This window comes from Anomaloglossus baeobatrachus, chromosome 2 (assembly GCF_048569485.1).
Source record: "Anomaloglossus baeobatrachus isolate aAnoBae1 chromosome 2, aAnoBae1.hap1, whole genome shotgun sequence".
NCBI lineage: Eukaryota > Metazoa > Chordata > Amphibia > Anura > Aromobatidae > Anomaloglossus > Anomaloglossus baeobatrachus.
In genome coordinates this window covers 311,967,750-311,994,217 of record NC_134354.1, presented here as the reverse complement: position 1 = coordinate 311,994,217, position 26,468 = coordinate 311,967,750, and the positions used below count along the sequence as shown (strand labels likewise).

The 26,468-nt window shown below is 51.2% G+C and overlaps 1 protein-coding gene across 2 annotated transcripts in view; it reads right to left on the bottom strand.

Moving 5' to 3' along the window:
- The window catches only part of DEF6 (DEF6 guanine nucleotide exchange factor), an 817,872-nt gene that overhangs the window by 378,734 nt on the left and 412,670 nt on the right, over positions 1 to 26,468 (bottom strand). The gene's annotated exons all lie outside the window — the stretch shown is intronic.

The following is a 26,468-nucleotide window of genomic DNA, read 5'->3' as shown; positions in this document are numbered from 1 at the left end:
CCGTTTGAAGCTTGCGGGTGTAGCAGATAATCTGACTTGTTGAGGCAGCGAGTTCCAGGAGACAGGGGAAATGATCTGCACAGATGGCCAGAAGCTTTGTGAGTCAGATCCAGGCCCCGATGAAGAAGTTGCTAAGCATAATGTACACCCTCATTTCTAAACCATACATCATCCTGGTGGAGACAATGGGGAACATGATGAGGAGACTCAGATACCTGATTGTAACGACAACTTTGCTATTCGGTCAGGACAGGAAGAGGTTGTCACGGAGGACTCAGGATGAGGGGAATGAAAACACAGAGGGTGATGATGAGGTTGGAGACCCCACTTACTGTCAAACCAAAGTCAGCCAGTCGATGATGTCAGCAGAGGAGGTGGAGGAGGATGCTACTGACGACGAGTTTACGTTGTGTCTTCATGGACAGAGACAAAGTACTGGAGGCACGTCAACAACTGAATCCTCGGCCACAACTCTGCCTCGGAGCATAAGTCATGCTGGCTATGCAGGTCGCATGGGCTGTAAGCCTTGCCTAGCCTGGGACTTTTTGGACATCGCAAAGGATCATCCAAGTCATGTAATCTGTAAGATTTGTCAACAATCTCTAAGTAGAAGGCAAAAATTCACAACTTTGAGTACTTCCACCATGAAGTGTCACAAGGATATGAATTGATAGCATGAGCGTGTATTGCTCAACTTTAGCCACTGTCAATGCAAGATGCTTATTTGCCGTTCATTGCATGCATTCTTGCAGACTACACACAAGGGGCTGTTTTTTTTGGATCTGCCTTTGTCTGTTTGGTCACTATAGCAATAGCAAATTGGTCTTCAGGTGGACTTGGAGATGCTGTCCATGAACAGAAGGAAAAGCTAAAGGTGTGTGTTACAGCAAGGAGCCACCGCGGAAACACTTCATTCAATTGTGAGGAGATTCGTGTTGGAGTTTGGTGAGGAGGACCGTAAGGCCAGTGATCAGCATCCTGTGCCACAGACCAACATTCTTCCGGTGCTGTCTATACTGTTTACCAAGAGAGAAGCGTAAAGTCTGTATTTATGGCAACTGGACATCACAGTACCCGGGTATGGTAGGCTGTGCCCAGACAGTAATGCGTGCACGCAAGACTTTGTTTTATTAGCAAAACACATATCTGTTCTGGGTTGGCCGACTATATAGACAATAAGACTTGCTGCCTCTGCACTGTCAAATTGTCACGTACAGTTTAAATCATACAGGGACAGCGACACATGTTTGCATTGACTGTTGCTTTTCAAGATTTCCATGACTGTGTGGCAGTGCTGTGTGGTTTGCATTCACACTGTTATCATCTGCCTTATCTGTGAGGCTTCAGCTAACAAGGGTATTCGGGGGGGTAATGTGTTTTGTCTATGTTTAGGTAGATAACTTTGAAGCTCTTGTGATGCGCCACTGGTAAGTCGTGTTTGCACACACACACACACACACACACACGCACGCACAAACACACAATTACTGCTGCTACACAGAGGGATTAACAGGTAGTAGGCAACTGAATAGATTGTTCTATTATTTCAATTTTATGCATGGTTCTTATTGCTTGTTTTGGGAAAGTTAAACAATCATTTATCAACCCAACTGCCTAGAGTGCTTTTCCTGTTGCGTGGTTTTGCTGCATCCTGGGGAGCCCACCAAGTACAAGACTTAAAATGAAGCACAAGTCGCAATGGGAATTTCACTGTGCTACAATGCGGCCTAGCGGGGCTGTGCAACCACCGCCTGCCCCATCAAGTGCATCTGCATGCTCTTCATCCTCTGTGACTGTGGGGACAGCAGTCACACATGCTTTTTAACGCTGAACTTTCACCCCTTTACCCGTAAGCGGGAGTGTGATTGGCAGGTTGTCACTTGTTTTGGAAGTGGAAACAGATAGTATTGTTGAGCTGTCAGACATCGAGAGAACCACCATTGGATGAAGGCAACATTATATCCACGTCTGCACCTTCGTCACAGATTGGCTGGACTACCTGCAGTTAATAAATGCGTTCCAGAAATGGAAAGGAGTGTAGAGTGCACAGGTGTTGTACCTTGCTTGGCAGCAAAGGAACACTAACTTAGTATTCCAGACAATTTTAGGATGGCAGATAAAGTGTCAGCTCTTTGGGCAAATTAAATAGCGTGGCAAAAGTGGGCAGGTGGGTACAGTGGCCGTGTTCTGTGTTTTCTCCGTGTTCTCAAAATGTGCATGAGGGTTGAATGCAGAGGTGTTGGAAATTGCTTGGCACCAGTGGGACAACAATGGAGTATAGCAGCCACTTTTTGGATGCCACTAAGTTTCATCACTGTTTGCTATAAAAATAGTGTAGCAAAATGTGCATCAGGGTTGAATGCAGAGGTGCTGGAAATTGCTTGGCACCAGTGGGACAACAATGGAGTATAGCAGCCACTTTTTGGATGCCACTAAGTTTCATCACTGTTTGCTATAAAAATAGCGTAGCAAAATGTGCATCAGGGTTGAATGCAGAGGTGCTGGAAATTGCTTGGCACCAGTGGGACAACAATTTAGTATAGCAGCCACTTTTTGGATACCACTAATTTTCAGCACTGGTTGCTATAAAAATAGCGTAGCAAAATGTGCAAGAGGGTTGAATGCAGAGGTGCTGGGACTTGCTTGGCACAAGTGGGACACAAAATTAGTATACCAGACACTTTGTGGATGCCACTCAGTTTCAGCACTGTTTGCTATAAAAATAGCGTAGCAAAATGTGCATGAGGGTTGAATGCAGAGGCGCTGGAAAATGCTTGGCACCAGTGGGACAACAATGGAGTACAGCAGCCACCTTTTTGGATGCCACTAAGTTTCAGCACTGTTTGCTATAAAAATAGCGTGGCAAAAGTGGGCAGGTGGGTACAGTGGCCGGGTTCTCTGGGTCAGTGGACATGAAAGGAAGCCTCACTTTCTATCCCTCCTAATGGTGAAATGCAGCAAGGAATTCCCTGAGCTTAGGTACACAGACGCTGGTATCTGAAGCTGTATACAGCGTTTCCACGGACCTGACTGTCACCTATGGTTCTGAGCCCGAGGATATGAGACCTGAAAAGGGCTGAAATAAACTTCTGTCCCTAATCTGTAGAGCGCTGTGTGTATAGCGTACACAGCCGGAGTGGCGACAGGAGCTACGTGAGCGGTGACTGTCACCTACACGCAGAAAGCAGATAATGGCGCCGTGAGGGAAAATGGCCGTATTTATAATGCAAGGACATGTGACATTCACAGCCTATGACACACACATGCCCTTGCTTGTGTGGCAAAAAAGACCACTTAGCTGTGTGTGTGTCTGTGATTGGCTGACATGCTGGCTCGCCCCACTGCACGCGCGCTTAGGGAAAAAAAAAGAAAAAAAATGGCCATTATCCCAGCAGCACTGATCTAAACGCTCCCCCCCTGCACACTATATGCTGAAATTTGATAATAGTGTGAATCACAGAGTGACTCACACTATTACAGTGAAAAGCCAGCTAGTAACTAGCTAGGCTTTTTGCTGATCGAACCGTTCTCGAACGTAACTCGAGCTGTCGAGCTTTTAGCAAAAAGCTCGCATTCGAGTTCGATCTCGAGCAGCCCCAAAATCACTCGAACATGAAATTGGCGAACCTCGAACATCGCTCAACTCTACTTATGAGCTACACCCACTACACCCGCCTCACTTATGAACTACGATCTCCACACTGTCTCCACCACATGCTGCCCCCTTTTTGAAGTGTTTCTCTCACATTAGACGTCACCATACTGAGTCATGTTGCCCTTTTTTCATACTGAGCCCTACCTGAGACTGCCCCCTTTTCTACAGTGATTCAACCCTCCAGCTACCGCCTATCACATATAGATCCCAGGCCACAGGTTTCTGCTTTCCCACACAGATCCCACGCAAGATGCTGTCCCCCTCCCATGTAAATCTCACCTCGCAGGCCGCCCCCTTTCCCACACAGATGCCAACCCGCAGCCTGCCCCTTTCCCATATAGATGCCACTCCACAGGCTGCTCCCATTCCCATACAGATGCCACCCCGCAAGCTGCCCCCATTTCCATAGAAATCCCAGCCCACAGGCTGCTCCCATTCCCATACAGATGCCACCCCGCATGTGTGACGCCCTGGCAAAAACAGGTAGTCACAAAAGTGTCCATCTTCCTTGTTACCACCAGAAACCCACATTTAGGCATAACACACAGCCATTAAATCCTAGCCACTCCCATATGATAATAAGGGCACACCAGTGGGTGGGGTCAGGTGGATGAGAACTCCCACCTAGGGGTCCTGAGGTGTCACAGGCAGGAATGCAATTAACAGAGAGAAACAGTCTGAGTCAGAGAGGAGTGAAGTTCAAGTTGAAGTGTGGAGAGCTGACAGCAGTGTAGTCCGGGATAGTAGCCCTTGGACTACCCGGCTAGGTGGCAGACAGTGAACAGGTCCACAGGCGACGGTGATCCGGTCGTGGGAGACCTAAAGTGGACCGGAGCAGGGTTGTAGCCCGCCGGTGCCGACAGCGGGAATCTGGTCCGGAGGCCGTGCACAGTCAGGGTGCCTGGATCCTAGGGCGAGGAAGGTTGCAAGCCCCTATCCAATTAATCAGCCGGGGACAAGGTTCCAGACTTTATCCCATTAACTGCCCAGATAGAGCGAAACGGTAGCCCAATGCAGGGGATAGGGTGTCCGTCAGAATCCACTAAAATCCCAAGGGTCAGCTTTCGCGGACCACAGCTCCCAACACACATAGAATTGGGAGTGGACTTCTCTGTTCCATGCGAAGTCGTCCAGAAGGAAAGACAAACACAAAGTGCAGGAGGAAGGGATACCTGTTCATTAACCTGGGTGCGGGACCCAAATGCACCCTCCTAAGGCAGCCGGCCACTGGCAACTTGGTTTACTACTGGACTTGTGTGAAATTACTGAATTGTTAGTATACCATTGTCTGCCGATCCAGCCCGGCGCACCACCTCCAGCAGCCATCACTCCCGTGTTCAATCCTTAGGCCCCGGCACTACACCTCCCCTACCCGTGGAAGGGATCCCATCTTGCTTCCCCGCTCCATCAGCCCCGGGCGCCCCATCACCAGGCAACGGCGGTGCCACCATCCCTCACCGCAACCCACGGGTGGCATCACAGACACAACACCTCCCTTGTAAATATCCCCTTTCCGATGGTTGTGAGGACAGGCGGCCGTGCAAGCTCGGATCCGAGCAGGCCCCCAAAAGAAGCGGCAGCGTTCCCCGCCCGCAACAACCCGAACCTGGCATCACGAACAGGATTCCTACCCCATCTGCGGATGACGTGCGCCTTGCTTTAAATTCTGTGAACTGTTAAAAATTTTGAACTGCCGCCATTTTGCCCGCCATCTTTGGCGCCAAAACGACAACAGCGTCATCTTCTTACCTGAAAAAGGCACGAAGTCGGAGCCCCGCTTCCTGGGAACGCGGGCGGAAGCCGGTGACTCCCAAAAGAGGAAGCGCAAAGGACAGTGGGTCCCGTGAAACTACTGTCGAAAAACCAAGGGGGAAAGTCCGGAAGAATGTCGGCACCTGATGGCGATGGTGGAGCGGTGGCTCCCACAGCGGTGCAGGATGACGGAGAAGCGGCAGGCCCCGCTCCGGTCACAGGAGCGGTGGAGCTTGCAGTTCCAGCAGTTACCCAGGTTATGCCGATCACCTTACCTTACATGCTCGACACTGTCTGGCTACCCCAGTATGATGGTCGACCCGATGCCCTGCAGGTATTCAAGAAAAAGATATGTACTTTTCTTGATATGTACGTCATGACTGGCAAGCAGTGCGCGTCAGTGGGGCTTGGACAGCTGACCGGCGCCGCTGAGCAAGAAGTAGAAACTTGGACTGATGAGGACCGGGTCTCGGTAGCCGCCATCTTTGACAAGCTGCAAGTAGCCTTTGATACCCGCACGGAAGCGGAATTAAGCATGCAGTTTTACAATTGCCGGCAGCATCCACAGGAAAGCATCAGAGATTACACCTTGAGGCTACAAACTGATCTGTGTACTCTGAGGCAGGTAGACTCTATCAACGAGCCCGAGAGTAACAAAATGCTGGTGGAGCAGTTCCTGCAGGGGCTGGGGTCAGCGGAGGACCGTATACAGCTGTGGCTGTGGACCCTGGAGCATCCGGACTTAAACTTCGCAGTCCTAAAGGACAGGGCCATTAAGGCCTTACAAACCCCGGAAGCTAGTGACTCTGTACCATCGCCCTGGCCAGCTGACACTTCTCACTTATTGGTGAAGCCTCCTCTATTAGCCCTGCCAGCACCACCCTCTGGAGCTCCCGGTGATCTGTCTTCCCAAGTTCAGCAGCTGAGCAAGGACGTCGCCAGGATCCTCGAGGCCATGCAGCACCAGCCAAAGACCAAGTCGGCGGAGAAGATCCAGCTCGCCGACAGCCCTGAGGACGTCCCCTGGATGTAGAGGAGGAGCAACAACCGTTACGGACAGTCTGTCTGTTACAGATGCAACAAGACTGGCCACTACTCCCGTCGGTGTCCTTTAAATGAGCAACCCCTGAGGCCAAGGGCAAATCCTCAGGAATAGATCCACAAGGCCCAGCTGATTTGCGTGAGCAGTATGTCGGAGGCCGCCCCATCATCTCCCTCACCGTAGACGGGATCCCAACGTTCGCACTCCTGGACACCGGCTCGCAGGTAACGACTATACCCTATGTACTGTATAAGCGATACTGGTCTGATGATGATCTCACCCCACCAGACTCTAGCCTTATTATCATTGCAGCCAATGGACTCCCCATGACCCAAGTGGGGTTCAAGGAGGTGACTCTCAATGTGGGGCGAGTGGAGCTAGAGCATCAAGGACTTATTGTGGTGCAGAATGACCCTAGTGATCGTTATCCGAAAATGGTCTTAGGAACTGTTATTGAAAATTGCATGGGGGAAGTACTGCATTTATTGCAACAGCTGTCTGCCACAGCAGGAGTGGGACTGCAGAGGGCTCTGCAACGTGAAATCCGGGCCCTCCTGCAGCGGCAACAGGTGAATCTGTTCCATGGAGAGATTGGTGGTGTGCGAGTGATGGATTTGGGCCTCTTGTAGTGCCTCCAAGGAGTGAGATGATGATTTGGTGTAGGGCAGCAGTAGGTACCCGTGGACAGGATTATCAGGCGGTGGTGGAGCCCCTGCCTTCAGAACACTGGCCCACAGTTTTGGCAGCCAGAGGAGTAATTGATGTCCGAAAGGGGAGAGTGCCCGTAAGAGTGATGAATTGCGGAGAAGAGGAGGTTAAGCTACCCAGATATGCCACTATCGCTAAGCTATTCACTGTAGATGCACATGCCATTCAAACCATTACACCTCAACCAGCCAGTGACAGTTCATCAAGTCAGCCGGAGGAGTGGTGTCGAGAACTACACGTAAGCACTGACTGGAAGGGGTTTACAGGGTAGTGCAAGAGTACGAGCAAGTCTTCAGTAAACACCCGTTAGACCTTGGGAGGATTAAAGGGGTTCAGCATTACATTCCCACCGGTGCACACCCACCCATCAAAGAGAGATATAGGCCAATACCGCCTGCACATTACCAGTGTGCTAAGGACATGTTGAGGAACATGAGGGAGGCAGGGGTTATCCGTGACAGTTGTAGCCCCTGGGCAGCTCCATTAGTCCTGGTAAAGAAAAAGGACGGCACCATGAGGATGTGTCTGGATTACCGGAAGATTAATCAGATCACCCATAAGGATGCATACCCTCTTTTCCGTATTGAGGAATCGTTGGCTGCATTGAGAACTTCAAATTACTTTTCCACTCTTGATCTCACTAGTGGCTACTGGCAGGTGTCCGTTGCAGAGGAAGACCGGGAGAAGACTGGCTTCGCTACCCCGATGGGCCTCTGCGAGTTCAACAGCATGCCCTTTGGGTTGTGCAATGCGCCAGGAACCTTCCAGAGGCAGATGGAGTGCTGCTTGGGGCATCGCAACTTTGATACGGTACTGCTATACTTGGATGACGTCATTGTCTATTCGAAGACGTATGAAGAGCATTTGGAACATCTCGCAGAAGTCTTTGACGCCCTCTCCAAGTACGGCATGAAGTTGAAACCGTCTAAGTGGCACCTGCTGAAGCCCAAAGTCCAATACCTCGGCCATGTGATAAGCGCAGAAGGTGTAGCTCCAGATCCGGAGAAGGTAACCGCCATCCAGAACTGGCCAACCCCCACGACCACCAAGTAGGTACAGCAATTCCTGGGTCTGATGGGCTATTACCGCCACTTCATCAAGGGTTACACTAGGATGGCAGCCCCGATGCAGGACCTCCTTGTTGGACAAACCAAACATGGTAAAGTTCCCGGCCCTCCATTTGCCTGGGGCAAAGAGCAGGAAGATTCTTTTCAGCAGATGAAGTCGGCCCTGACTGGAGAAGAGATCCTGGCGTACCCAGATTACGGCCTCCCGTTCATACTCTATACGGATGACAGTAACGTGGGATTGGGAGCTGTCCTGTCCTAGATGCAGAATGGCAAGGGGAAGGTAATAGCTTACACGAGCAGGAAGCTCTGCCCAACAGAGAGGAACCCCGAAAAATACAGTTCTTTCAAGCTGGAGTTCCTGGCCCTCGTCTGGGCGGTGACGGAAAGATTTAAGCATTACCTGGCTTCTGCAAAGTTCACTGCGTATATGGACCACAACCCTTTGACCCATCTGGACACAGCAAAGCTTGGAGCCTTGGAACAGCGCTGGGTAGCCCGGTTGGCAAACTATGATTTCACCATAAAATACAGAGCCGGTCGGAAGAATATCAACGCCGATGCTTTGTCCAGGATGCCACATCTGCCTGATGGTGGGGTGGATGAAGATGGTTTGTCAGAAATTGAACTGCCTGCATTCCATCAACCTGCCGGTTTGGAAAATACCCAACCTTACTGTGGTCAGCAAGAGGTAGCATTCAACCCGCTACCCCATCATGGTTGGCAGGAAGCCCAAGATAGAGATCCATCAGTCTGACTTGTCAACATGCTGATTTCCCAGGCTGATTCCAAGATGAAACCCACTGCACCAGCAGAGGCACAGAGGCTGTGGAAAGAGAGGGGCCGTTTATACTTGCAGAGAGGCAAGCTGTGCAGAGGACTGATCAATCCCAAGATGCATGAGAGGATCTGCCAGATCGTAGTACCTCAAGCATATGTGTCGGCAGTCCTAGAAGCTTACCATGATGGAGCTGGACACTTTGGCTGGAAGAAACTGGAGATGCTGCTACGAGAATGCTTCTACTGGGCTGGAATGAGAGAATCCATCGAAGCATGGTGTCGGGATTGTGGTCCCTGTGTGTTAAGAAGAAAAGATGGTACCAGCCAGAAGGCCCTGTTGTAATCAATCATCACCAACCAGCCGTTGGAACTCGTCGCTCTGGATCACGTCAAGCTCACACCTAGTAGGAGTGGGTATACGTATGCTCTCACAATAGTGGACCACTACTCAAGATTTATGGTCGTGGTACCCGTCAAGGATCTAACAGCTCGCACGGCAGCGATGGTTTTCCAGGCGCATTTCTGCCGGCCGCATGGCTACCCGGAGAAGGTACTTACAGACCAAGGCCCTGCCTTTGAAGCCGAGATCTTCAAGGAGTTCTGCAGTCTATACGGGTGTAAAAAGATCCGTACCACACCTTAACATGCCCAAACCAACGGGATATGTGAGAAGATGAACCACTTGGTTATCAACCTGCTTAAGACTTTACCCCTTGAAGAGCGGAATCTGTGGCCTGAGAGACTGCCCGATCTGGTGGACATGTATAATAATATCCCTGTCAGTTCTACTAAATGTACACCTGCGTATCTTATGAGGGCAAGGCCTGGAAGATTGCCGGTAGACCTGGACATGGATATCGAGGTGCCTGAGACCATCTTGCCAGCTACAGACTGGAATGCCAAACGTCAGATGCAGTACAGTGAAATCCAGGAATATGTAGAGAAGAACTTAAACCAGAGCAAAGAAAAACAAGAGCAGCACTTTAACAAACAGGCGAAAGCTGCCCCCTTTGCACCCGGAGATGTGGTGCTGAAGAAAAAAAGAAGACTACATAACTTGGACGATCAGTGGGAGAGAGCCCCCTATGTTATCCAATCCACTGATCAGAATAATCGTAAAACCTACCTTGTCAGTCGAGACCAAGGGAAGACTACAGCCACAGTTTCCATGGACCACTTGAAGAAATGTCCGGAGCCCCTGAAGATTGTGGAAGAGGTTCCCACTCCCGCTTCAGGGGTAGAGGAAGAAAAGAGGTGATCCACACCATTATGGATTATTTCCCAGCTGATTGGACTATGCAGAATGAAGCAGTAAATGTTCCCGTTATAATGTTCCCACAACCTGTGGAAGATGTAGAATCAGAGAGGTCTATTGGCACTACACCAGCACATACACCCAGGGATGCACCTGCATCACGCCCCAGTAGGTTCCTACCTACTGTACCCATTCCTAGGAGTGAGGAACCCGTAGATCACTCTACCCCACTGAACCTAAGTGAAAATGTAGGGTTAAGAAGGTCCACCCTAGGTAGAAGGTACACCCTAACCTAGGTCAGCCACCGCTCAAATATAGGGAGTGAGTGGTGCCTGTGTGTTCTTGTATACAGCCATGCATGTATTTAAGTAAATGCTAATTAACCGTGTACTTTACCTGAATTGCGTGATAGAATAAGGAGTAGGTAGCGGATTTTGGCTACCCTTCTACAGTTTGATGTGTATCCCCCCGTTTCAAAGTTAAACAAATGGACCATTGCTTTTGGACTGGCAAAGCCGCCCCAAAAACTTTCTTGGGTCTTGTAAATAACCCCCATATACTTTCTTGTTTCCTAACCAACAAGACTGCAATGCCTCTGGTTGGTTGGTTGGAGGAAGGGCCTGCCTGCAGTAGAGTCGGCCGAGGCCCAGTCACTAACAAAACCGGTGGCTAACCTCCAAGCCAAGGGTTCCCGGACTATGGAACTCTTGGGTGGACTGGTGGGTGAGGGACTTTACCAGAACATTGCGAACGCCCCCAGGAACCCAGAACGGTGTGCACTTGGGATTAGCAGTGGCACCGAGGGTGGAGGTGTTTTGGGTGGCGGGTGAAAGCGGGAAAAGTAGATGTATGTTTTTGTTTACTGCAATGTTCAAGTAATGTGCCTCCCGTAAGGGATGAAAGTTGTATAATGTTTTATATATTCTTGTTACTTTTTCTATTTTCAGTTGCTGCAAAAATAAACGTCAGTGGCTGGACAGCCTGCGAGCGGGCTGTATTCAGCCAAGGGGGAGTGTGATGCCCTGGCAAAAACAGGTAGTCACAAAAGTGTACATCCTCCTTGTTACCACCAGAAACCCACATTTAGGCATAACACAGCCATTAAACCCTAGCCACCCCCTCATGATAATAAGGGCACACCAGTGGGTGGGATCAGGCAGATGAGAACGCCCACCTAGGGGTCCTGAGGTGTCAGAGGCGGGAACACAACAGAGAGAAACAGTCTGAGTCAGAGAGGAGTAAAGTTCAAGTTGAAGTGAGGAGAGCTGACAGCAGTGTAGTCCGGGGTAGTAGCCTTTGGACTACCCGGCTAGGTGGCAGACAGTGAATAGGGCCACAGGCGACGGAGATCCAGTCGTGGGAGACCTAAAGTGGACCGGGGCAGGGTTGTAGCCCGCCGGTGCCGACAGCGGGAATCCAGTCCAGAGGCCGTGCACAGTCGGGGTGCCTGGACCCTAGGGCGAGGAAGGTTGTAAGCCCCTCTCCAATTAACCAGCCGGGGACAAGGTTTCAGACTTTGTCCCATTAAATGCCCAGATAGAGCGAAATGGAAGCCCAACGCGGGGGATAGGGTGTCCGTCAGAACCCACTGAAATCCCAAGGGTCAGCTTTCACGGGCCAAAGCCCCCAACACACACAGAACCGGGAGTGGACTTCTCTGTTCCATGCAAAGTCGTCCAGAAGGAAAGACAAACACAAAGTGCAGGAGGAAGGGATACCTGTTCATTAACCTGGGTGCGGGAACCGAATGCACCCTCCTCAGACAGCCAGCCACTGGCAACTTGGTTTACTACTAGACTTGTGTGAAATTACTGAACTGTGAGTACACCATTGTCCCCCGGTCCAGCCCGACGCGCCACCTCCAGCAGCCATCACTCCCGTGTTCAATCCTCGGACCTGGGGACTACACCTCCCCTACCCGTGGGGGGATCCCATCTTGCTTCCCCGCTCCATCAGCCCCGGGCGGTCCATCACCAGGCAGCGGCGGTGCCACCATCCCTCACCTCACTCACAGACACAACACCTCACTTGTAAATATCCCCTTTCCGACGGCCGTGAGGATGAGCGGCCGTGCGAGCCCTGGTCCGGTCACCACTCAAGCCGCAGCAGCGAACCCGGGATCCGAGCAGGCCCCCAAGAGAAGCGGCAGCGGCCCCCGCCCGCAACACAGGCTGCCCCCATTCCTATACAGATGCCACCCTGCAGACTGCCCCCTTTTCCATACAGATTCCACCATGCAGGCTGCCCCCTTTCCCATACAGATCCCACCACGCAGGCTGCCCCCTTTCCCATAAAGATCCCACCCCACAGGCTGCCGCCATTCACATACAAATCCTACCCCGTAGGCTGCTCCCATTCCCATACAGATTCCACCCCGTAGGCTGCTCCCATTCCCATACAGATTCCACCCCGTAGGCTACTCCCATTCCCATACAGATTCTACCTCGCAGGCTGCTCCCATTCCCATACAGATGCCACTCGGCAGGCTGCCCCCATTCCCATACAGATCCCACCCTGAAGGCTGCCCCCATTCCCATACAGATCCCACCCCAAAGGCTGCCTAAATTCCTATACAGATCCCACCCTGTAGGCTGCTCCCATTGCTATACCGATCCCATCCTGCAGGCTGCTCCCATTGCTATACAGATCCCAACCTGCAGGTTGCCCTCATTTCCATACAGATCCCACCCCACAGGCTGCCCCCATTCCCATACAGATCCCACCCTATGCAGCCCCTGCCCCATACAGATCGCACCTCATGCGGCCCTTGCCCCATACGTATCACACCCCATGCAGCCCCCTGCCCCATACAGATCGCACCCCATGTGGCCCGCTGCCCCATACAGATTGTAGCCCATGCAGCCCCCTGCACCATACAGAAGCCATACAACCCCCTACCCCATACAGATTGTACCCACTGCACCATACAGATCTAAAGCGGCCCCCTGCCCCATACAGACTGTATCCCATACAGCCCCCTGCACCATACAGATCCCATGTAGCCCCCTGCCCCATACAGATATTACCCAATGAAGCCCCCTGCACCATACAGATCCCATGTGGTCCCCTGCACCATACTGATCCCATGCAACCCCCTTCACTTTAAAGATCCCATGCAGTCCCCTACTCTATACAGATCCCATGTGGCCACCTGCCGCATACAGATTGTACCCCATGCAGCCCCCTGCCCCATACAGATTGTACTCCATGCAGCCCCCTGCACTGTACAGATCCCATGCAGCCACCTACTCTATACACATCCCATGCGGCCACCTGCCCCATACAGATTGTGTGACGTCCAGGTTTATGGGGTAGTCGGTTGTTGTGAATGTCAGTTATGCAGTTCCTGCTGTGAGACTCCCTCTTGTGAACAAAACCTGACCAAACATCACCTTATATCAAAAATGTCTTTATTAAAATCACTAAAATTACACGAATACAAGGTTCGTATAGGCTCATTACAAAGTGCAAGTGCTAATTTACATATATTCCAACTAGTGGAGCGCTAAGGACATGAATTTATTAGAAAGTTATTATACATGTAACGACAGTAGGAGGGGGGACAGATACAAAATGATGCCTAATTCTCCACCCTTAGGGGTACTTTGCACGTTGCGACATTGCTACTGCGATATCATCGGGGTCAAATCGAAAGTGACGCGCATCCGGCGCCAGTAACGATGTCGCAACGTGTAAAGCCTAGATGCACTGATAAACGTTTGCAAAAGCATCAAAAATCGGTGATCTGTGTAGTTTCGGACATTTCCATAATATCGCACCAATAGGAGCTACGATGTTGTTCCTCGTTCCTGCGGCAGCACACATCGTTGTGTGTGAAGCCGCAGGAGCGAGGAACATCTCCTCCCTGCCTCCACTGGCTATGCGGAAGGAAGCAGGTGGGTGTGATGTTTACATCCTGCTCATCTCCGCCCCTCCGCTTCTATTGGCCGCCTGCCATGTGACGGCCAGAGCAACGTCGCAGGGGCAGGTAAGTGCGTGTGAAGCTGCCTTAGCGATAATGTTCGCTACGGCAGCTATCACAAGATATCGCATGTGCGACGGGGGCGGGTACTATCGCGCTCGGCATCGCTATCATCGGCTAGCGATGTCGCAGCGTGCAAAGTACCCCTTACTGTCCCTTCCTACCAACGGTGGAATCGTAACTTAATGGATAATCCCCGTTCAGCGACGGCTATTCCTATTTATCCCTAGGCTCCACTAGTGGGGACTATCACCATACGTACTCCCAGTGCTTAAGGTAGACAGACAAAACATAAAGACAATAGACAGGTGCTAAACCGTTAACTGGTAAATCTTTCAGTTCTTTGCAGGAGAATTACCTACTGCCCCTACATTGGTTTTGAGAAGGGCAAGGATCAGCAAGTTATCCTGCTAATACTAAACATAAATCATATCACAGATGGGAGTGCTTGCATAATGCACCACCCCGTTCCGTATATCCCAACGCATTTCACCCCTTCCAAATCAATAACAATAGGCGATCATTAGGGCATTTTGTAAAGAGGTCATACCCAATGCTTTGTACATCAACAGCTTTACGGCCTCATTAGAAAATAAATAAATAAATAACGATTGATGATGACCAGCAATCGAGCGTAATGTAAGTACACTGTCACCTTGGTGTGGGTCTGCAAAACCTGAATTAAGGCGCACTAGTTGTAACCAATCAGCAAATATCAATACATGGACCTAGATCTGTCTAACTGAATGAGGGTTCCATATTTTCAAATCTGTTTTACAGTCTATTATTCAATGACACCTCATTGATCTTGTCTGAGGTTTACAGTAGTCTTGATCGACCAGGACCCCTGGGTAACAGTATTTGTCAAACCCGGGAACTCGCGGAGGACCATCCCGACCCCGCGCCCGGGACCCTGTATTGGTTTTGGTCTGATAAATGCACACATCCCTGGCGGTCAGCGCGTAGTAACCTGGTACCTTCTTCCCCTGCACCTGTCTCTGGTTGGTGGGTCCCTGTGGCGTAGAGCAACTGGGGGTTCTCGTCCGGTGGTTTTCCACTGCTGTCTGTATGACAGTAGCGTGAACCCTGTGGAGTTGGAGTCTCTGGTCCTGCCCCAGTTCTCCCTTTGCTACTGAGTCTCAGATTTTTAAAGTCAGCGAGGTCCTTGATGTGCAGGTGTTATCAGGCCTGCCTGGAGCTTCTGCCTGACCTAGGGTCCTGTATCCCATTGGTGCATAGTTCCGGGAGTACTCCACCAGCAACTACCCTCCTGGGCACTAGATTACTGTTGACTCCAAGTCAGTGCGTCTCCTCACGTCCACCTTCACTCCTCTACTCCGACTCACTCCTCTGACTGACTGTCCACTGTCTGCCCCTCCCACCAGGTCACCTAGTGGACTGGACTGGCTCCACCTCTAGGTGGCCATCCATTGGTCCGACCCTATCCTTGTACCACTCTATGGGGATTGTTGGGGAAAACTGGGATTTTGTGAAGTGTTTGTGTGTGACCGGCACTGGTCTTCTGGGGCCCTGGGGGGTAGGCCTGCATCCTGGTGGGGATGCAGAACCTTGTAGCTCCCTGATGGCTTCATGGGCACTACATTCCCCCTTGGTTAATTCCAGCACGTCCTCGGGCTGAAAGTGATACAGGTTACACTTTTTTTTATACATAAAAACATCAACATATCATATAACAGGTCTTCACATGCAGGGGAGGTTCAAGCTTTTATCATTGCATTAATTGCAGAACCCCTCCCTGCACCCACCACCCAAAGATCCTGGTCCCAGAACCCTCTAAGGGTTCGATTCAAACCATTTGCCAATTTCAAATTTGAGTGATTTTGGGTGGTGTTCGAGTCATTCGACGAACTTGCACGATTTGCTTCAAGTTCGGCAGTTCGAGTTACCGTTCGATAACAGTTCGATCACCAAAAGCGTGGCTTTTCACAGTAAGGCTATGTGCGCACGTTGCGTATCTGCATGCGTCCTGCGTCCCCAGCACAATCCCTCTCTCTTTCCTACTCACCGATCACGGGCGCCGCGCACGGCTGTCACAAAGCTCCGGCGGCTTTTCCTTTTTTGAAAATGGCTGCCACTCATTATTCAATCTGGTATTCCCTGCTTTCCCCGCCCACCGGCGCCCATGATTGGTTGCAGTCAGACACGCCCCCACGATGAGTGACAGCTGTCTCACTGCAACCAATCACAGCCACTGGCGGGCGGGTCTATATCGTGCAGTAAAATAAATTAATAAAAAAAAAAAAACTGTGGTTACCCCAATTTTGATACCAGCCAAGATAAAGCCACATGGCTGGAGGCTGATATTGTCAGGATGGGGAGCGCCACGTTATGGGGAGCCCACCACCCTAACAATATCAGCCAACAGCCGCCCGGAATTGCCGCATCCATTAGATGCGACAGTCCCGGGACTCTACCCGGCTCATCCCAAGTTGCCCTGGTGCGGTGGCAATCGGAGTAATAAGGGGTTAATCATGGCAGGCGTCTCCTCGAGATACCTTCCATGATTAACGTGTAAGTGACAGTAAATAAACACACACAACGAAAAATCCTTTATTTGTAATAAAAGACAAAAAAACCCCTCATTTACCTCTTTATTAATCCCCAAACAACAATCCAGGTCTGAAGTAATCCACACGATGCTTTCATCTCTGCTACATGAAGCTGACAGGGAGCGCCGTAGAACACGACCGCTCTGTGTCAGCTCCACGCAGCAACTGAAGTGAGCCGCGCTGTCACCGGACACTTCACTCGGGTAGTGCCTGCGTGTGATATATCTCTACTGCAATACAGAGGTCAAGATTACCAAATCATCCTATGCTTTTCATTAGAGGCAGTGGCTCAATGGGTAGAGCTACTGCCTAAATAGAATTAGTTCACGAATTCGAGTCCTGGCCATCTCGGTAAAGAATTTAATTTAATTTATTTTTAATTTTAAATTATAATTATTATTTATTTATAATTATAATTTAATTTAATTATGCACTGAGGGGAGGAGCCAGACATCAGCTGTGAGCCGTGGGACACACCTCTAAAATCGGAGCAGTTCACGGAATGAGTCTGCATTGCTCTCTCCTCTCTCTCTTCTCTCTCTTCTCTCTCTTCTCTCTCTCGCTCTCTTCTCTCTCTCTTCTCTCTCTCTCTTCTCTCCTCTTCTCTCTCTACTCTCTTCTCTCTCTCTTCTCTTTTCTCTCTTTTCTCTCTTCTCTCTCTTTTCTCTCCCTCTCTCTCTTCTCTTTTCTCTCTCTTCTCTTTTCTCTCTTTTCTCTCCCTCTCTCTTCTCTTTAGTCTCCCTTTTCTCTCTCTCAGACCTGGCGATGACTAGCTGATGCGGTCACCTGATGGCTTCAGCTGACACTTTAAGTCGAGCGGTGAGGCCGGCTTTTTACCGGCCGGCCGGCTAAACTATCAGCTGCTGCTGTCGGACAGGAGTCTGCACAGAATTGTGTAGTTTTGCTTTTTTTTTGCACTGATGCATCAGCTGATTGTATAAAAGCCGTTTATACAATCAGCTGCTGTGTCATGTGATTGAGGCCCTTGAACCTGACACATCATCTGATCGCTTTGCCTTCCAGCAAACCGATGAAATGAGATTGGATCCGGATTGGACGGCGCGGGACCCTTGACCCACGATTACTGTGGAGGGGGGTTCTTTATTTCAATAAAGATGCAGTCACTAATTGTGTTGTGTTTTATTTCTAATAAAAATATTTTTCTCTGTGTTGTGTTTTTTCTTATCTGTTCTAGAAAGTCATGGTGGCCATGTCTAATATTGGCATGACACCATTAATTTCGGGCTTAGGGCCAGTTGATAATATACAGCTAGCCTAACCCCATTATTACCCAGCGAGCCACCCGTCACCAGGGCAGCTGGAAGAGTTGGAGTTCTATGAAAGCGCCATTTTCTGGGGCGGCTGCGGACTGCAATTCGCAGCAGGGGTGCCGAGAAAGCTTGGGCACCCTGAGCTGCGGATTCCAATCCCCAGCTGCCTAGTTGTACCTGGATGGACACAAAAATTGGGCGAAGCCCACGTCTTATTTTTTTTTTAGTTATTTCATGAAATTCATGAAATAATTAAAAAAAAAAAAGGCCTTCCCTATATTTTTGGTCCCCAGCCGGGTACAAATAGGCAGCTAGGGGTTGGGGGCAGCCCATAGCTGCCTGCTGTACCTGGCTAGCATACAAAAACATGGCGAAGCCCACGCAATTTTTGGGGGGGGCAAAAAACTCCTGCATACAGTCCTGGATGGAGTATGCTGAGCCTTGTAGTTCTGCAGCTGCTGTCTGTCTGTTTGGAGGAGAGCAGACAGCAGCTGCAGAACTACAAGGCTCAGCATGCTGCATCCAGGACTGTATGCTGGAGGGAGAGAAAGGGGGAGCAGAACTACAAGGCTCAGCATGCTCCATTCACTAGTAGTAGTAAAATACTTTAATAGAAATAAATACACAGATACAATTAGAGACTCCATGTTTATTACTCCCTCTCACCCCTCCACAATCCTGGTCTTCTGTCTTCTTTCTCCTTCAACCCATGCAGCTCTGCTACAACAGACAGTACTGCATGGGAGGAAGACGCTGCTGCTCCCGTGCAGTCTAATCATTCAGTGAGTGAGCAGAGGCTGCGGGTTGGTAAGCGGTGATGTCACCGCTGCCACCGTTGCCTTAGTAACCTGACAGGTGGGTTACTATAGCAACGGTGATCTCCGATCACCTGATTCCCGGCGCCGCTATACACCGGCTGTGGCATCCAGTTCCTGCATGTGGGCTGACTCTGTAAAGAGCGCCGACATGCAGGGACGGGGAGTCGACCATGTGCCAGAGCATCTCTCCGGTAAACGGAGATGCTCAAATGAGCACCGCGTACTGGAGAGATGCACTGACAGGACCTAGCATGACATCTAGCCATGTGACCAGTCTGTAGCCAATGAGATAATACACACGTGACTGGTAACATGCTTTGACGACGTCACGGAAAGGTCCTATAATCAGTGCTGGTTACCGGGAGGGCGCAGCGATGATCGGAAGGAAAAGCGGCGGGAGACAGAGTGCAGGGCGCATCGCGGGGACCTGAAAGTGTAATGGCAATGTTTATTAACTGTATGTGTACATGTATATGTGTTTGTATGTATTTGTGTTTGCCTGCCATTGGTTTCAATGGGGTTCGAAGGTGTTCGTCGAACGTTTGCCGAACTAAGCCACCGTTCGACGAACCGAACTCGAACACTAGGGGGGTGGCTCAACACTAGTGACCAGGTCTGGGCCATCGCTGTCCCCGACCTTTCCGCCAACCTTCCTCTCCTTGGTGGTGGTGCTCAAACAGGGTCCACTGGTTGGGTGTACTCTGGTGATGCACAACTGGTGCAACTTTTTGTGCAAATTATGTGTCAAAAGAAATTGTAGTAAATCCAATACAAACTCATTATGCTTAACAAATTGGTTTCTTCGTGTGCGAATGTCAGTTATGCTGTTGCTGCTGTTAGACTCCCTCTTGTGGCCAAGAATGGTTTTGACAGAGACCAAGTGTTCTTGAGCAATGGGCGTTTCCATTGCTAACTCTCTGCCTATTTAAGCCTTGGCCTCCTGGCAGTTTGAGCTGGTTATCATTGTCCTGTAGCTCACCTGCCTTTTCATCTTGCTTCTGACCACATCTACCTCAGTTAAGTGTTTGGTTCTCTTAGTTGTTTTGTTCTTTTTGTTCTTATCTAGGTTTGTCATTTACTGTGGTTATTATCAGTTTATTTGCATGCAGGAATCTTCCCTCTTTGTTGCTTAGCTGGGAAGCTCCCTGCAGCTTTGTTTGGAGTTTTGCTCCTATAAGTCCATGGGTTTTTTTCTTCTTGAATTTGTAATTGTTCCTGTTTTTTCTGTTCATTGGTTTGACAAGAGCGCCTGATATAGGACAGAGTACAGATCGTGTGATCTGAGGACTTTTTTGTACTATCAGGTATTTGGGTTTTTGTAGGGTTTTTCTCTGGCCACCATCAGCCCCTTTCCTATCCTTTCCTATTTAGTTAGTCGGGCCTCACCTTTGCTACTCCTATCCTCCATCTGTGTGTTGTATTTTCCAATATCACCGTAGTTTTTGAATGTGGGGGGCGTGCTATACCTTTGGGGGTCTACTCTGAGGCAGATAGGTATTCATCCTTCCTTCCTTTAGGATAGCTAGTTTCTCCGGCTGGGTTTGCGGTGCATAGGATGTTAGTTCACTCCTCAGCTACTTCTAGTGTTGGTGGTTAGTAAGGGGATGGCGGCCAGATTAGTTGCCAATTCTCATAACCTTTTTGCCAATGATACATTGTTATCTTCCATGGTTCCGGATCATAACACTCGGTCTCGGGCACTGTATATCTGGGTAATGTCACTTTGGTGGCCGTTGCCCGGTTCCATGCCTTGGGCCCTTTTTGAAAAGAGGAATATTTACAGGAGATTAAATTAGTGTTCACACATGACGCCACTTGCGGTGTTGCACCTATGTAGATGGAGCCGCCGCTGCACAATGTCCACTACTGGGGATGGTGTTAATGGCAGCCTGGATGTTAGACCCTCCGCAAGCAGGGCCAGGCCCCAGAGCGTAGGTGTAATGACGGGTGTCGGAAGAATGTAGTCCACACAAGGGGTTCAGTGAAACTGGTTCTCTACTCACTTTCTGGTGGTAACTGGTCACCCGAGGCCAGCTGGCTTCACCTTCAAGTCCCTTTTGTCCCAGTGCCAGCGTAGTAATCTGGTACCTTCTTCCCCTGCACCTGTCTCTGGTTGGTGGGTCCCCGTGGCATAGAGCAACTGGGGTCCCCGTCCAGTGGTTTTCCACTGCTGTCTGTATGACGGTAGCGTGAACCCTGTGGGGGTTGGAGTCTCTGGTTCAGTCCCTGGTTCTCCCTTTGCTTCTGAGTCTCGGATTTTTAAAGTCAGCGATGTCCTTGATGGTCCCCTTGCTGTGCAGGTGTTATCAGGAGAAGCTGCCTGAAGCTTCTGACTGACCTAGGGTCCTGTACCCCATTGGTGTGTAGTTCCGGGAGTACTCCACCGTACTCCACTGGCAACTACCCTCCTGGGCACCAGGTTACTGTTAACTCCAAGTCAGTGCGTGTCCTCACGTCCACCTTCACTGCTTTACTCTGACTTACTCTTCTGACTTACTGTCCACTGTCTGCCCCTCCCACCTGGTCAACTAGTGGACTGGACTTGATCCACCTCTAGGCGGCCATCCATTAGTCCGACCCTAGCCTTGCACCACTCTATGGGGGATTGTTGGGGAAAACTGAGATTTTGTGAAGTGTTTGTGTGCTGCCCCCACGCCTGTAGCAGCCGAACTGCTCAGATCCGGACCCGCTGTGTGGCTCAAGGGATCCTCCGGACCCGGGGGTCATGCGGACACGCCAAATGAAAAGGGGGACGTAGTTGTACGGGCTTGGCCGTATTCAGTTTGGGACGCCACCCACGGTGTGTGGTGACAGGTGGCACCACTGCTGCTGTTGTGGGACACCCCGGAGGAGATGTAGTGGCAGCTGGATGTTAACCCCTCCGTGGTTATGGATGGTTGCCCCGGGGCCCAGTGGCTCTGTGCAGGGGATGGCGATGGCAGGGGCCTGCGCACCCGGACGTACCAGGGGATGTTTGGTTACTCACAGTTGAATAAATCACACGAGTCTTTTGGTAAACCAAGGTGCTGGTGGCCGGCCGCCGCGGTCGGTTGTACTCTGGTCCCCCACCCAGGCTGGTGGTTGCCTTCTTTTCCCTCTGCACTGTTTTTGCTTGTGTTGGACTTCCCGTTATGGAACATGGGTGTTCACTCCCGGCTTGTTGTGTACCTGAGGAGCCGTGTCCGCTGACGCTGACCGGTGGGATCTATTGGGTCCTGGCGGTTGCCCTATCCCTCTCTGTGGGTGGTTGTCTGCTTTTGGGACTTTGGTTGGGACAGGACCTAAAATCCTGCCCTCAGTTGGTTAATTAGCTAGGCCATTGGTTCCGGTCCTGGCTTCAGGGTCCAAGTACCCCCTCTGTGCATGGTTTCCGGGTCGGTGCTCCGGTGTCGGTACCAGCGGGCTCCAAATCTGTCCCGGTCCACCTCGGATCTCCAGCTGCAGTCTTCCCATCTGCCACCTAGCCAAGGCACCATGGCTCCGACCCTGGCGCCTGTCAAATCGAGCTTCACCTCCGCTGGAGCTACACCTAGCCCCAGCCTCCACTCCTCTCAACTTGAACTCTAGACTTGAACTGAACTACAGATTTGAACTGAACTACTTGTTTTCCTGCCCTGGGCTGTCTAGACCCCTAGGTGGGTGTTTCCTAACCACCTGGTCCCGCCCACTGGTGTGCCTGTGTTGCTCTGAGGGGGGTGGCTAGGGTTTCAGGTCGGCTGTATGTAACCTAGGTGAGGGATGGTGGTATGCGGGGGCCTCTTGTGTGACTACCTGGTTTTGCCAGGGCGTCACATTCCCCCTTGGTTTAATGCAGACCGTTCGCGGGCTGTCCAACCACCAGCATTTATTTAACTGCAACTGAAAAGATAAAAAACAGGGATAACAAGCATAATAACATTTGTACAATTCTCTTTTTTTTCCCTTACGGGAGGCACTTTTCTACAACATTACACATCTAAAACGGGACGAGACGGACCGGGCCACTTCTCACCGCACCCCCACCCAAAACAACCTGCCCCCTGGTGCCACCGCTAAGCACTGGTGCGCACCCCTTGCCCAAGTTCAGGAACAGGTCTAGGTGTTGCCCACACGGGCTGGGTAAAAAGTTCCTTACCCGGCAGTCTTTTGTCACGGGCCCCAAGTCTGGGGACCTCTGACCTGGAGGGTAGTCACCGGTCTCTATGCTGACTGGACCTCGGCCTACTGTACCGCAGGCCCTTACTCCAATCAGCCTTTCCAGAGACTGCGGGGGATGAGAAGGGTAGTCAGGGATTATTTACAAGGCCCAATAGTTTTTGGCTTGGCCTGCCAGTTCACGGCCGTGGTCCATTTTTAAAATTTTTCAGACATTAGATATTTTCAAAAGGTGAAGGGTCCCAACGGGGACTCGCATAACTGGGGTACCCGGGTTCCACTACCACTGCCGCATGGGGCCATGTGGCTCACTCTGCACCCTGGGTTCAGCACCCCTGGACCAGCTGCAATACATCCCGGAGCTCTGAACTTCTATCGGGAATGGAGGTGGTATAGCAGGTGATGCTGCGGCTCCAGGGAGCTGTGCCGGTCGGCATTCTCCCACCACGTAGGAAACAGGCTCTGGCTCAGGGCAGGTCAACGAGGTCGGGATGGTCTGTGTACCTCTCTCCCGACACGGCACTGTATGGACGGCTCGGCTCTCACGGGCCCACACCACGGCCACCATTCTCCGGACCTCCGGCTTCCATTCCTGCACCTGCTGCAGCGACTGCAAACGCACCCGGACACAGAATCTCGCTAACTCCCGCTCCAGCCAGGCAGCGGTTCCCATTGGTAAGCAATCTGATTCGTGTTCTTCCACGGGAATCACCACTCCACTTCGAGGCGCCGCCACTCCAGCAGTCAGCGCGGCTCCAGCATCGGGATTAAGCGCGGACATCTTCCCGCTTCTCCCCCTCGGTCTTTTGTAAGCACTCCCTCATGCGGCTGGTTAGTTTCGTTTTCGGCCTCAGGCTGTAGTTTCCTTCTGGCCTTGTTCCCTGTTTCAGCTTCACACCCTTTCTCGAGGAAGAAGACGCTGGGCTGTTGTTTTTCGCGCCTAAAATGGCGGCAAAATGGTGACTTCTGAAAATTTTGCAACGGATCACCGCTGACTGTCCAAAACAAGGCGCACTTTCACCAGGTAGGTGGATGGGTTACAACCCTGTTAGTGACGCCAGTTTTTGGGGTGTGCTGCCCCCACGCCTGTAGCAGCCGAGCTGCTCAGATCCGGACCCGCTGTGTGGCTCGAGGGATCCCCGGACCTGGGGGTCACGCGAACATGCCAAATAAAAAGGGGGACGTAGTTGTACGGGCTTGGCCATATTCAGTTCGTGACACCACCCACGGTGTGTGGTGAAAGGTAGCACCACCGCTGCTGTTGTGGGACACCCCGGAGGAGATGTAGTGGCAGCTGGATGTTAACCCCTCCGTGGGTATGGATGGTTGCCCCGGGGCCCAGTGGCTCTATGCAGGGGATGGCAATGGCAGGAGCCTGCGCGCCCGGACATACCAGGTGATGTTTGGTTACTCACAGTTGAATAAATCACACGAGTCTTTTGGTAAACCAAGGTGCTGGCGGCCGGTTGTACTCTGGTCCCCCACCCGGGCTGGGGGGTCGTCATCTTTTTCCTCTGCACTGTTTTTGCTTGTGCTGGACTTCCCGGTATGGAACACGGGAGTCGGCTCCCGGCTTGTTGTACCTGAGGAGACGTGCCCGCTGACGCTGACCCGTGGGATCTATCGGGCCCTGGTGGTTGGCCTATCCATCTCTGTGGGTGGTTGTCTGCTTTTGGGACTTTGGTTTGGACAGGACCTAAAATCCTGCCCTCAATTGGTTAATTAGCTAGGCCGTTGGTTCCGGTCCTGGCTTCAGGGTCCAAGTACCCCCTCTGTGCATGGTTTCCGGTCAGTGCTCCGGTGTCGGTACCGGCGGGCTCCAAATCTGTCCCGGTCCACCTCGGATCTCCAGCTGCCGTCTTCCCGTCGCCTGCTGATGGGGACCACCGTCTGCCACCTAGCCAAGGTACCAGGGCTCCGACCCTGGCGCCTGTCAAATCGAGCTTCACCTCTGCTGGAGCTACACCTAGCCCCAGCCTCCACTCCTCTCAACTTGAACTCTAGACTTGAACTGAACTACAGACTTGAACTGAACTAATTGTTTTCCCACCCCGGGCTGTCTAGAACCCTAGGTGGGTGTTTCCTAACCGCCTGGTTTCGCCCACTGGTGTGCCCTGCGGGGGGTGGCTAGAGTTTCAGGTTGGCTGTATGTAACCTAGGTGAGGGATGGTGTTATGCAGGGGCCTCTTGTGTGACTACCTGGTTTTGCCAGGGCGTCACATTTGTGTGTGACCGACACTGGTCTTCTGGGGCCCTAGGGGATAGGCCCTGCATCCTGATGGGGATGCAGAACCTTGTAGCTCCCTGATAACTTCAGGGGCGATACAACTGCACCCCATGCGGCCCCCTGCCCCATACAGATCCCATGCAGCCCTCTTCCTGCCCCATATAGATCCCTTGTATCCCCTTGCCCCATACAGATGCCATGCAGCCACCTGCCCCATATAGATTGTACCCCATGCAGAAACTCTGCTCCATATAGATCCCATGCAGCATCCTACCCCATACATATTGTACCCCATGCAGCACTCTGCCCCATACAAATCCCATGAAGCGTCCTGCCCCATACAGATTGTACCCCATGCAGAAACTCTGCCCCATATAGATCCCATGCAGCGCCCTACCTCATACAGATTGTACCCCATGCAGCACTCTGCCCCATACAGATCCCATGCAGCATCCTGCCCGATACAGATTGTACCCCATGCAGCACTTTGCACTATACAGATCCCATGCAGCCCCCTGCCCCATACAGATCCCGTGTGTCCCCCTGCCCCATACAGATCACATGCGGCATCCTGCCCCATACAGATTGTAACCCATGCAGACCCCTGCACCATACAGATTCCATGCGGCTGCTGCCACCAGTACCTTTGGCTCAATGATCACTTATCTGCTCCCAGCTCCGGCAACTTCTCCTCCTCAGTGGCGTTCTGCAGAGACGCTGGCAGCATGATGAGGTAAATGCATCATGGTGCCTGTGAAGTCATCAGTGCTTGCCACCGCACGCTGGGTCAGGGAGCTGATTGGAGCTCCACTCACCCTGGAAGTGCAAGTGAGCAAGGAGCAGACATGGAAGTTCATTTGTATTAGCGTCATAAAGATGCTAATACAAATGAATACAAGAACACCCCCGCAAAGACTCCAGTTTTAGTATGAAGATTTTGGAGAGGAGGGAAGAATAAGAAAAATATATATATATTTTTTTTAATTCCTGACCCTGGCGCCGCTCTTGCGACCCGCCGCTCTAGGTACCGAACCTCCAGTGCCTAGTGGTAAATACAGCTATAGAGGTAGTCCTCTCCTGATTAATCCACCAAGCTTTGTGTTCTGTGTAATCTTTCAAAATGTTAAGACACAAAATGGATCACTCTCACTATTTTTGTGCTGTTATGTACAGTATACAATAGCTTGCATGATGTCTTTACAACATT